The sequence below is a fragment of the Oncorhynchus mykiss genome, chromosome 11 (genome assembly GCF_057628025.1).
Source record: "Oncorhynchus mykiss isolate SJ-2025 chromosome 11, ASM5762802v1, whole genome shotgun sequence".
Classification (NCBI taxonomy): domain Eukaryota; kingdom Metazoa; phylum Chordata; class Actinopteri; order Salmoniformes; family Salmonidae; genus Oncorhynchus; species Oncorhynchus mykiss.
This window is the reverse complement of record NC_143032.1, coordinates 7,712,594-7,726,278: the sequence shown is the minus strand read 5'-3', so window position 1 is coordinate 7,726,278 and position 13,685 is coordinate 7,712,594.

Here is a 13,685-nt window from a genome sequence, read left to right as displayed (position 1 = left end):
GAGACTATCACAGTGCAGGTGCATTTATACGGAGACTTGATTACACACAGGTGGATTGTATTTATCATCATTGGTCATTTAGGTCAACATTGGATCATTCAGAGATCCTCACTGAACTTCTGGAGAGAGTTTGCTGCACTGAAAGTAAAGGGGCTGAATAATTTTGCACGCCCAATTTTTCAGTTTTTGATTTGTTAAAAAGGTTTGAAATATCCAATAAATGTCGTTCCACTTCATGATTGTGTCCCACTTGTTGTTGATTCTTCACAAAAAAATACAGTTTTATATCTTTATGTTTACATCTGATTCTGTGATTTCCTGCCTGGCAACACCCAGCCCAGGAGGCGAGAGATGGGAGAGATTAACTCCGTGGTAACACGCCTACCATGGAAATGTTTATGAAGCCTGAAATGTGGCAAAAGGTTGCAAAGTTCAAGGGGGCCGAATACTTTCGCAAGGCACTGTAAGTGACCCTGGAGCAGATCCAGGCGTTTGTCTTTATGTGACCTATATTCCATCCCCTCTCTCTGATTAATTGTGTGTGTGTGTGTGTGTGTGTGTGTGTGTGTGTGTGTGTGTGTGTGTGTGTGTGTGTGTGATGTTTAGCTGTTCAATCTGCTAGTACATTTCCTACATTTCCTCACGGAGCGCTGCATTGCCATGGTAGGCGTGTTACCACGGAGTGTTGGGGTGTTGCCAGGCAGGAAATCACAGAATCAGATGTGGAGCACTGTGAAAAACTGTTGGTAATCCTCTGATGCCAGAGTGATGTGTGGTGCTGCACAGCATGACTGTCCGTTTGTAGCGGAGTCAGATTAAACTGTGGGGCTGTTGATAAAAGCTGTGGTGGGAGTCACATTACCCTATTGGCTGTTGATAAAGGCTGTGGTGGGAGTCAGATTACCCTATTGGCTGTTGATAAAGGCTGTGGTGGGAGTCAGATTACCCTATTGGCTGTTGATAAAGGCTGTGGTGGGAGTCAGATTACCCTATTGGCTGTTGATAAAGGCTGTGGTGGGAGTCAGATTACCCTATTGGCTGTTGATAAAGGCTGTGGTGGGAGTCAGATTACCCTATTGGCTGTTGATAAAGGCTGTGGTGGGAGTCAGATTACCCTATTGGCTGTTGATAAAGGCTGTGGTGGGAGTCAGATTACCCTATTGGCTGTTGATAAAGGCTGTGGTGGGAGTCAGATTACCCTATTGGCTGTTGATAAAGGCTGTGGTGGGAGTCAGATTACCCTATTGGCTGTTGATAAAGGCTGTGGTGGGAGTCAGATTACCCTATTGGCTGTTGATAACGGCTGTGGTGGGAGTCAGATTACCCTATTGGCTGTTGATAAAGGCTGTGGTGGGAGTCAGATTACCCTATTGGCTGTTGATAAAGGCTGTGGTGGGAGTCAGATTACCCTATTGGCTGTTGATAAAGGCTGTGGTGGGAGTCACATTACCCTATTGGCTGTTGATAAGGGCTGTGGCAGGAGGCATGCTCCAGCCATACCACCCTGCACCCACTGCTCATCTGCCTCTGAAGCTAAGCAAGGTTGGGTCTGGTTGATCCTTGTATTGAATGCTGCTACAAAATGTTCTGTTGGGCCAGTAAAGGGGCACTCTTCCCTTTGGTCTATGGACACCACAATTCAACAGGGCAGTGTTGCAGATACTGTCCTGTAGAGCAGTCCTCCCCAACAAAAATGTGTGCAGGTGGAGGTACTGGAGGACTAGAGTTTTGGTGTTGGGCTAGAGTTTTGGTGTTAGGGGTACTGGAGGAGAGGAGTTGGACTGTTGGGGGTACTGGAGGACTGGAACCACTGGCAGAATGGCAGAATTATCCCATATGCGAGACTGATACACCATTAGGGAGCGATGAGTTGGTGACCTGATGTTTGTGTTTAATACAGTAGCCCAAGGGGTGCATTGGAAAGGGTAGTCTTGTGCTAAGATTGACCGAGGCTAGCAGGGGTGGCTGGTGGTGGTAGCAGTAGCTCACAATGTCTAAACTTGTCAGTGAGAGTCGTGGCACCTTGGGACCTTCAACTGTGGCGTCAGGCTGCATCCCCATTCTCTAACCAGATGTATTTTGATTTATGGCCCTGGCCTAGATCTTTAATAACACTTCATTCAATAATGTCTCTGGCAACCACAGGATGCCCCTGGTTGTTTATGGGAAACAATTAGACGCCATATTGGATTTATACAACTGCAGTCGCCGATGGAGACCGACTCTTCAGTGTTACAAATCTGTTGAGTTTACCACAACACTCCAAGCGACATTGTTTTAGAAAGAGGGCTCCTTTGAGGTTTAATTTCTATTATTTTACCTTTATTTAACTAGGCAAGTCAGTTAAGAACAAATTCTTATTTTCAATGACGGCCTGGGAACAGTGGGTTAACTGCCTGTTCAGGGGCAGAACGACAGATTTGTACCTTGTCAGCTCGGGGGTTTGAACTTGCAACCTTCCGGTTACTAGTCCAACGCTCTAACCACTAGGCTACCCTGCTAGGCTACCCTAATGTTGGTTAGGAGGCAGGAGAGAGTTCACAGTTTTCTAATTTTGTGCTCTGTGTGGTGCGTCATTGAAGGCCGCTGACATTGGCCCCCCAGAGCTCCACAGAATCTTGATAAGATGGGACTCCAAATACGAAAGACGCAATTCCACTATGTGTGTGACTAAGAGGTCGGACAAGGTTGTGCTGTGCCTGCATAATGAGGCTCAAAGAAATAAGTCTGAAATGAACAAATTTAAGAGCAACCATGTTTGTTTGGCGGCTGCCATTGATTGGCAAATTGCACAGGGCACGATTGGTCGATCAAATTATCAATTTGTGCCCGGCTCACAAAGAACAATAATAACTGACAGAGCACTTTTCTATGCAGTGCAATATCAGCTTCACCCTGAAATATGAGAACATGGTTTATTTGAAAGTGGCGAGATAGCTTGAATTAATAGCATTCCCCCCGCGGAAACGTTTCTCCATTGTCATGTACAGTACCAGTCAAAAGTTTGGACACATCGACTCATTCCAGGGTTTTTCTTTATTTGTACTATTTTCTACATTGTAGAATAATAGTGATGACATCAAAACTATGAAATAACACATATGGAATCATGTAGTAACCAAAAAAAAGATTATTCAAATTAGCCACCTTTTGCCTTGATGACAGCTTTGCACACTCTTGGCATTCTCTCAACCAGCTTCATGAGGTAGTCACCTGGAATGCATTTCAATTAGCAGGTGTGCCTTGTTAAGTTAATTTGCTTTTTAATGCGTTTGAGCCAATCAGTTGTGATGTGACATGGTAGGGGGGTATACAGAAGATAGCCCTATTTGGTAAAAGACCAAGTCCATATTATGTCAAGAACAGCTCAAATAAGCAAAGAGAAATGACAGTCCACCATTACTTTAAGACATGAATGTCAGTCAATCTGGAACATTTCAAGAACTTTGAAAGTTTCTTCAAGTGCAGTCGCAAAAACCATCAAGAGCTATGATGGAACTGTCTCTCATGAGGACCGCCTCTGGAACACCCAGAGTTACCTCTGCTGCAGAGGATAAGTTCATTAGAATTACCAGCCTCAGAAATTATAGCCCAAATAAATGCTTTACAGAGTTCAAGTAACAGACACATCTCAACATCAACTGTTCAGAGACGACTGCGTGAATCAGGCTTTCATGGTCAAATTGCTGAAAAGAAACCACTACTAATGGATACCAACAAGAAGAAGAGACTTGCTTGAATGAGTAGGTGTGTCTAAACTTTTGACTGGTACTGTAGGTCTAAGGCAAATTCAGTCCATTAAAAATAGTGACGTCCCAACGCTCCATCTGAGTTGACAACTTTGAACTTTGGCGTGGTAGAGAATTGACATACTAATTTCTTGCAGGAATCATAGAAAAAAATAGCATGTTATTACCCCCCCCCCCCCAAAGAGTTACATTTAAAAACCTGTTTTCACTTTGCCATAATTGGGTATTGTGTGTAGATTGATGGGGGGAGAGAAAAAAACAATTTCATGAATTTTAGAATAAGGCTGTAACGTAACTTAATATGGAAAAAGTCAAGGGGTGGCAGGGTAGCCTAGAGCGTTGGACTAGTAACCGGAAGGTTGCAAGTTCAAACCCCCGAGCTGACAAGGTACAAATCTGTCGTTCTGCCCCTGAACAGGCAGTCATTGAAAATAAGAATTTTGTTCTGAACTGACTTGCCTGGTAAAAAAGGGGGTCTGAATACATTATGAATTCATTGTATTATGAAGAAGTATCCTACGTTTTTTAAATTTTCCTCTGTTTTTCAACATTTTCCCTGTCCCCCCCTCTCTTAACATCATATTGTTCCCCAGCTTTGGCGCTTGCAACGCTAGGATAAAAGCTTCTGCTAAATAACATATCATATTATTGTTATTATTAGAATAAAAACCCTGACATTTTTTGGTTATGGGTCTGTGCTAGACTACAATCCAAACTGAAACACTCCGTTTGTATTCCAGGCTAGGTCTGTAGAGTACACCTCCCTTTACTAGTGTATGGATAGTGTATGAGAGAGGGAGGTCATGAGCAGAGGAGCTCCCGCATTCTTTCAGCATGTGTTTTGACAAAATAGATAGATTTAGAGTTAGACAACCTTGGACAACCTTGGATTTTTTTTGGCAGGGACATATACAGGATGCTACCCTCTACAACATACCCTTCACTATGTCACCAGGACATATACAGGATGTCCTGATTTGATTTGATGCTACCCTAAACAACATAACCTTCACTCCAAATCAAAACTACAAACCTACAACCTGTTCTTTGACGGAATTACCTGGAATGCTTCCTACACCCAAGGATTGTTATTCCCAAACGATACATCAAATGCTCTGGGAAACAAACAGAAATCTGAAAACACCATCCAACCTGGAACTAAGTGAGTAATGCTTAGTCTGAAGCTATTATTTACTTTCAAAAGCCAAGAGAAATACATTGCAATGATATATTTGACTTTATATGGACTGAAAGCTACCAAGCTTGCTAGGACAAAGAGATACAACTTCAATGAGCACTGACGTGTGAAGTGAGAGGTCTCGAAGTCTTTGAGCACAACAAATGGCATGTTGCCCCACCCAAACCCAGAGGCCTTGAAGCCCCCTCCTGCTGTTCAGAGACCGGCATTTTCTACAAGAAATCTGCCTCCAGAAAAAAAAAAGCTTCTCCCCAAGTGGGTGACACCCTCACCCCTTTTTTTTTGCCCTGTTTATCAACAGGAAAACTTGTCAATAATCAACTGACCTTAGCAAGCCTTTTTATTTCTCTATTTGGTTAGGTCAGAGTGTGATTTGGGTGGGCATTCTAGTTGGTCTATTTCTTTATTGGCCGGGTATGGTTCCCAATCAGAGGCAGCTGTCTATCGTTGTCTCTGATTGGGAATCATACTTAGGCAGCCCTTTTTCCCACCTTCAGTTGTGGGATCTTGTTTGTGTGTAGTTGCTTTTTGCACTGCATATAGCTTTAAAAGTGTTCGTTTTCTTATTTTGTTTTCTTTTTCGGTGTCATTTTGAATAAATAAAAATGTGTACGCTTACCACGCTGCACCTTGGTCATTCTAACGACGAATGTTACAATAGTATTCTCTCTGGTGTGCAATCTGGTTTCCGCTCAGGTTATGCATGTGTCACTGAAATATTAAAGGTCCTCAATGATGTCACCATTTCCCTTGATTCTAAGCAATGTTGTGCTGTGATTTTTATTGCCTTGGCCAAAGCTTTTGATACGGTAGACCATTCCATTGGTATATTGGTGTCTCTGAGGGGTCTTTGGCCTGGTTTGCTAACTACCTCTCTCAAAGAGTGCAGTGTATAAAGTCAGAAAATATGCTGTCTCAGCCACTTCTCAGGCAGTAGGAAGCTCTCTCGTCCATTTATATGTAGATGAGACAGTCTTATACTCAGCTAGCCCCTCCCTGGACTTTGTGTTAAACGCTCTACAACAAAGCTTTCTTAGTGTCCAAAAAGCTCTCTCTACCCTTAACCTTGTTCTGAACACCTCCAAAACAAAGGTAATGTGGTTTGGTAAGAAGAATGCCCCTCTTCCCAAAGGTGTTATTACTACCTCTGAGGGTTTAGAGCTTGAGGTAGTCACCTCATACAAGTACTTGGGAGTATGGCTAGACGATACACTGTACATATCAAAGCTGCAGGCTAAATTAAATCTAGACTTGGTTTCCTCTATCGTAATCACTCCTCTTTCACCCCAGCTGCCAAACTAACCCTGATGCAGATGACCATCCTACCCATGCTAGATTTACGGAGACATCATTTATAGATGGGCGGGTAAGGATGTCCTCGAACGGCTAGATGTTCTTTACCATTTGGCTATCAGATTTGCCACCAACGCTCATTATAGGACACATCACTGCACTCTATACTCCTCTGTAAACTGGTCATCTCTGTATACATGTCGCTAGACCCACTGGTTGATGCTTATTTATAAAACCCTCTTAGGCCTCACTCCCCCCTTATCTGAGAAAACTACTGCAGCCCTCATCCTCCACATACAGCACCCCTTCATTCCCCCTTATCTGAGATATCTACTGCAGCCCTCATCCTCCACATACAGCACCCCTTCATTCCCCCTTATCTGAGATATCTACTGCAGCCCTCATCCTCCACGTACAACACCCCTTCATTCCCCCTTATCTGAGATATCTACTGCAGCCCTCATCCTCCACATACAGCACCCGTTCTGCCAGTCACATTCTGTTAAAGGTCCCCAAAGCGCACACATCCCCGGGTCGCTCCTCTTTTCAGTTCGCTGCTACCATGTTGTGTTGCTACCATGTTCTTATCGTGTTGTGTTTCTACCATGCTGTGTTGTCATGTGGTGCTGCCTTGCCATGTTGTCTCATGTCGAGCAGTGTGTTTTGTCCTATAATTATAAAAAATTGTATTTTATTTTTAATCCCCCGTCCCCGCAGGAGCCATTTTTGCCTTTTGGTAGACCGTCATTGTATAAATAAGAACTTGTTAATAACTGATTTGCCTAGTTAAATAAAGGTTCAATAAATAAAAAATAAATTGTGAAGGAGCTGGCACGGTGTGATATGAGCATTCTGTGTGTTTGTCACATCAAATCAAAGTTTATTTGTGCGCTGAATACGTGCGCCGAATACAACAGGTGTAGTAGACCTCACAGTGAAATGCTGAATACAACAGGTGTAGTAGACCTCACAGTGAAATGCTGAATACAACAGGTGTAGTAGACCTCACAGTGAAATGCTGAATACAACAGGTGTAGTAGACCTCACAGTGAAATGCTGAATACAACAGGTGTAGTAGACCTCACAGTGAAATGCTGAATACAACAGGTGTAGTAGACCTCACAGTAAAATGCTGAATACAACAGGTGTATTAGACCTTACAGTGAATTGCTGAATACAACAGGTGTATTAGACCTCACAGTGAAATGCTGAATACAACAGGTGTAGTAGACCTTACAGTGAAATGCTGAATACAACAGGTGTAGTAGACCGTACAGTGAAATGCTGAATACAACAGGTGTAGTAGACCTCACAGTGAAATGCTGAATACAACAGGTGTAGTAGACCTCATAGTGAAATGCTGAATACAACAGGTGTAGTAGACCTTACAGTGAAATGCTGAATACAACAGGTGTAGTAGACCTTACAGTGAAATGCTGAATACAACAGGTGTATTAGACCTTACAGTGAATTGCTGAATACAACAGGTGTAGTAGACCTTACAGTGAAATGCTGAATACAACAGGTGTATTAGACCTTACAGTGAAATGTTTACTTACAGCCTCTAACCAGTAGTGCAAAGAAGGTATTAGATGAACAATAGGTAGGTAAATAAATTAAACAACAGTAAAAGACAGGCTATATACAGTAGACATGCTATATACAGTAGAGAGGCTCTATACAGTAGAGAGGCTATATACAGTAGAGAGGTTATATGCAGTAGAGAGGCTCTATACAGTAGAGAGGCTATATACAGTAGAGAGGCTATATACAGTAGACAGGCTATATACAGTAGAGAGGCTATATACAGTAGAGGGGCTATATACAGTAGACAGGCTATATACAGTAGACAGGCTATATACAGTAGAGAGGCTATATACAGTAGACAGGCTATATACAGTAGACAGGCTATATACAGTAGAGAGGTTATATACAGTAGAGAGGCTATATACAGTATAGAGGTTATATACAGTAGACAGGCTACATACAGTAGACAGGCTATATACAGTAGAGAGGCTATATACAGTAGACAGGCTATATACAGTAGAGAGGCTATATACAGTAGCGAGGCTATATACAGTAGACAGGCTATATACAGTAGAGGCTATATACAGTAGCGAGGCTATATACAGTAGACAGGCTATATACAGTAGAGGCTATATACAGTAGCGAGGCTATATACAGTAGAGAGGCTATATACAGTAGAGAGGCTATAACAGTAGCGAGGCTATAAAAGTAGCGAGGCTATATACAGTAGCGAGGCTATAAAAGCAGCGAGGCTACATACAGACAGAGACACCTGTTAGTCTGGCTGATTTGAGGTAGTATGTACATATGGTTAAATTGACTATACATATATGATGAACAGCCAGCGGTTTAACTCACCATTTTTATTTGTCAGTTTTAGTTCCTGACAGAGGAAGAGGAAATATTTAGATTTATGCAAATACTCGTCTTCTTGGAAAGTAGAATTTTCCGTCCTAGAAATCGTACTCTGTTACTCTGTCATTTATGCAATAGGTACATTTTAAAGGCTAAGATCAGGAATGAGCAACATTGATGAGGGTGGGAGCCACCAACAACCTTAACTCCTCATAAGGGGCTGCAGTTGTACCGCCAGAGTTAAATTCTACACATTTTGCCATGGGGTGTAGAGAACGTCTTGCTGTTTTAAAGCAAATTTGCTGCAATTCTACACATTTTGCCATGGGTTGGAGAGAGAGGCTTGCCGTTATTATTTCATTTTCTGTTTTTTATTGTTCCGCACTGCAAAGACATCAACATGTTTTATGTTGAGTAGGACCAATAGCTAAACAGAAAAAGGCTAAATGCAATGTCATTAATGTCAGGGAGCCATGTGCTACGTAATCCACATGACTCATGACCAAGTTGGCATTCCAGCTGACACACGTCATATTGTCATCGTAACGACAATAATTTTTACACTTCTGAGCGAGCGGTCTGCCAAGAGAATAGACTCGTGCCAGAGCTGCCTGTCATGATTGATTCAACAACGTCGCATTGCACCGAGCGAGCAGGAGATTGAGCAGAAAATAAAAACCACTCAAAGGTAATCAAAGCTACTATAACCAAGCACCCCTCAGGCCCACAGGGTGGAGAACAGGGAAAATGGAAGATTAACACCCCTCAGGCCCACAGGGTGGAGAACAAGGAAAATGGAAATGGAGGATTAACACCCCTGAGGGCTGAGACCGACCAAGACCATGAATGGGAGATGCTGACACAGAAAATAAACCAGTACCAATAGTCACCACAACACAGGAATCAGTACTACTAGTCACCACAACACAGGAACCAGTACTACTAGTCACCACAACACATGAACCAGTACTTCTAGTCACCACAACACAGGAACCAGTACTACTAGTCACCACAACACATGAACCAGTACTTCTAGTCACCACAACACATGGACCAGTACAACTAGTCACCACAACACAGGAACCAGTACAACTAGTCACCACAACACATGGACCGGTACTACTAGTCACCACAACACATGAACCAGTACAACTAGTCACCACAACACATGGACCAGTTCTACTAGTCACCACAACACATGGACCGGTACTTCTAGTCACCACAACACAGGAACCAGTACAACTAGTCACCACAACACATGGACCGGTACTACTAGTCACCACAACACAGGAACCAGTACAACTAGTCACCACAACACATGGACCGGTACTACTAGTCACCACAACACATGAACCAGTACTAATAGTCACCACAACACAGGAACCAGTACTTCTAGACACCACAACACAGGAACCAGTACTACTAGTCACCACAACACATACTTGAAACTGCAGTACTACTTTTATGAAATTGCTTATTCCAGTTACTAATAAGCATGCACCCAGTAAGAAAATCACTGTAAAAACAGTTAAATCCCTGTGGATTGATGAGTAATTGAAAAATTGTATGGTTGAGAGGGAGTAGGTAAAATGAATGATAAATAAGTCTGGCTGCACAACCGATTGGCACACGTACTGCAAATTGAGAAATCATGTGACTAAACTGAATAAAAAGAAGAAATTACACTATGAAACAAAGATAAATGATATAAAGAATGATAGTAAAAAACTTTGGAGCTCCTTAAATAACATTTAGAACAAAAAGGCCAACTCGGCTCCATCATTCATTGAATCAGATGGTTCATTCATCACATAACCCACTGATATTGCCAACAACTTTAATTATTTTTTAATTGGCAAACTTAGGCATGACATGCTAGCAACAAACACTGACACTACACATCCAAGTATAACTGATCAAATTATGAAAGACAAGAATTGTAATTTTGAATTCTGGAAAGTGAGTGTGAAAGAACGATTGTTGTCTATCAACAATCACATGCCACTGAGGTCTGACAACTAGGATGGACAATTACTGAGGATAATAGCAGACGATATTACCACTCCTATTTGCCATATCTTCAATCTAAGCCTGCTAGAAAGTGTGTGCCCTCAGGCCGGGAGGGAAGCTAAATTCATTCCGCTACACAAGAATAGTAAAGCCCCCTTTATTGGCTCAAATAGCTGTCAGCCTGCTACCAACCCTTAGTAAACTTTTGGAAAACATTGTGTTTGACCAGATTCAATGCTATTTTAATGTAAACAAATGGACTACAGACTTTCAACACGCTTATAGGGAAGGACATTCAACAAGCACAGCACAGCACTTACACAAATGACTGATGATTGGCTGAGAGAAATGTATGATAAAAAAGATTGTGGGACCAGTACTACTAGTCACCACAACACATGCACCAGTACTACTAGTCACCACAACACACAAACCAGTACTACTAGTAACCACAACACACAAACCAGTACTACTAGTCACCACAACACAGGAACCAGTACGACTAGTCACCACAACACACAAACCAGTACGACTAGTCACCACAACACACGAACCAGTACGACTAGTCACCACAACACATGAACCAGTACTACTAGTCACCACAACACACAAACCAGTACTAGTCCCTACATGGCCAAGGTACAGACGACAGAAACTCTGCTCTATCGTAACAGAGTTGTTAGACGTTGTATTTTCATTGTACAGTCCCTTTGGTGCTCGCCTCTACACTGTAGGAGCTATGATTCGATTCCCTGTTGCATCTCCCCTTCTCTCTCTTGCTACAACGGTGGCAGCAGTGGGCTCATCCCTGTGATCCCTTGTGGTGTTGGCGAAGTGTGCCAGTCGGTATGTGGGGCTTGAAGCACAATAAGAGTTCTTGAGAGAAGTGGAATAGGCCTACTGTAACATGTCGTATGGACGTTTGCCTCTGGACCATATGAGCTATATACTTAATGTATCAACAGTTAGTAGGGGAGTGTTTGCGCCTTCCCTTTCCAGACTTCCTGCTTCCTGTATTTTTAGAATTTCACCTTTATTTAACCAGGTAGGCTAGTTGAGAACACCTTTATTTAACCAGGTAGGCTAGTTGAGAACAAGTTCTCATTTGCAACTGCGACCTGGCCAAGAATAAAGCAAAGCAGTTTGACACATACAACAATACAGAGTTACACATGGAATAAACAAAACATAGTCAATAATAGAGTAGAACAAAAGAAAACAAAAAGTCTATATACAGTGAGTGCAAATGAGATAAGATAAGGGAGTTAAGGCAATAAATAGGCCATGGTGGCGAAGTAATTACAATAGAGCAATTAAACACTGGAATGGTAGATGTGCAGAAGATGAATGTGCAAGTAGAGATACTGGGGTGCAAAGGAGCTAGATAAATAAATACGGTATGGGGATGAGGTAGGTAGATAGATGAGCTGTTTAGAGATGGGCTATGTACAGGTGCAGTGATCTGTGAGCTGCTCTGACAGCTGGCGCTTAAAGCTAGTGAGGGAGATGTGAGTCTCCAGCTTCAGAGATTTTTGCAGTTCGTTCCAGTCATTGGCAGCAGAGAACCGGAAGGAAAGACGATCAAAGGATGAATTGGCTTTGGGGGTGACCAGTGAGATAGACCTGCTGGAGCCCGTGCTACGAGTGGGTGCTGCTATGGTGACCAGTGAGCTGAGATAAGGCGTGGATTTACCTGGCAGAGACTTATAGATGACCTGGAGCCAGTGGGTTTGGCGACGAGTATGAAGCGAGGGCCAGCCAACGAGAGTGTACAGGTCGCAATGGTGGGTAGTGTATGGGGCTTTGGTGACAAAACGGATGACACTGTGATAGACTGCATCCAGTTTGTTGAGTAGAGTGTTGGAGGTTATTTTGTAAATGACATCACCGAAGTCGAGGATCGGTAGGATGGTCAGTTTTACGAGGGTACGTTTGGCAGCATGAGTGAAGGATGCTTTGTTGCGATATAGGAAGCCGATTCTAGATTTAATTTTGGATTGGAGATGCTTAATGTGAGTTTGGAAGGAGAGTTTACAGTCTAACCAGACACCTAGGTATTTGTAGTTGTCCACATATTCTAAGTCAGAACCGTCCAGAGTAGGGATTCTGGACGGGCGGGCAGGTGTGGGCAGCGATCGGTTGAAGAGCATGCATTTAGTTTTACTTGCATTTAAGAGCAGTTGGAGGCCACGGAAGGAGAGTTGTATGGCATTGAAGCTCATCTGGAGGTTAGTTAACACAGTGTCCAAAGAGCGGCAGGAAGTATACAGAATGGTGTCATCTGCGTAGAGGTGTATCAGAGAATCCCCAGCAGCAAGAGCAACATCATTGATGTATACAGAGAAGAGAGTCGGCCCGAGGATTGAACCCTGTGGCACCCCCATAGAGACTGCCAGAGGTCTGGACAACAGGCCCTCCGATTTGGCACACTGAACTCTGTCTGAGAAGTAGTTGGTAAACCAGGCGAGGCAATCATTTGAGAAACCAAGGCTGTCGAGTCTGCCAATAAATCAAATCAAATCAAATATATTTATATAGCCCTTCTTACATCAGCTGATATCTCAAAGTGCTGTACAGAAACCCAGCCTAAAACAACAAACAGCAAGCAATGCAGGTGTAGAAGCGCGGTGGCTAGGAAAAACTCCCTAGAAAGGCCAAAACCTAGGAAGAAACCTAGAGAGGGACCAGGCTATGAGGGTTGGCCAGTCCTCTTCTGGCTGTGCCGGGCGGAGATTATAACAGAACATGGCCAAGATGTTCAAATGTTCATAAATGACCAGCATGGTCAAATAAAAATAATCACAGTAGTTGTCGAGGGTGCAGCAAGTCAGCACCTCAGGAGTAAATGCCAGTTGGCTTTTCATAGCCGATCATTAATAGTATCTCTACCACTCCTGCTGTCTCTAGAGAGTTGAAAACAGCAGGTCTGGGACAGGTAGCATGTCCAGGGAACATGTCAGGGTTCCATAGCCGCAGGCAGAACAGTTGAAACTGGAGCAGCAGCACGGCCAGGTGGACTGGGGACAGCAAGGAGCCATCATGCCAGGTAGTCC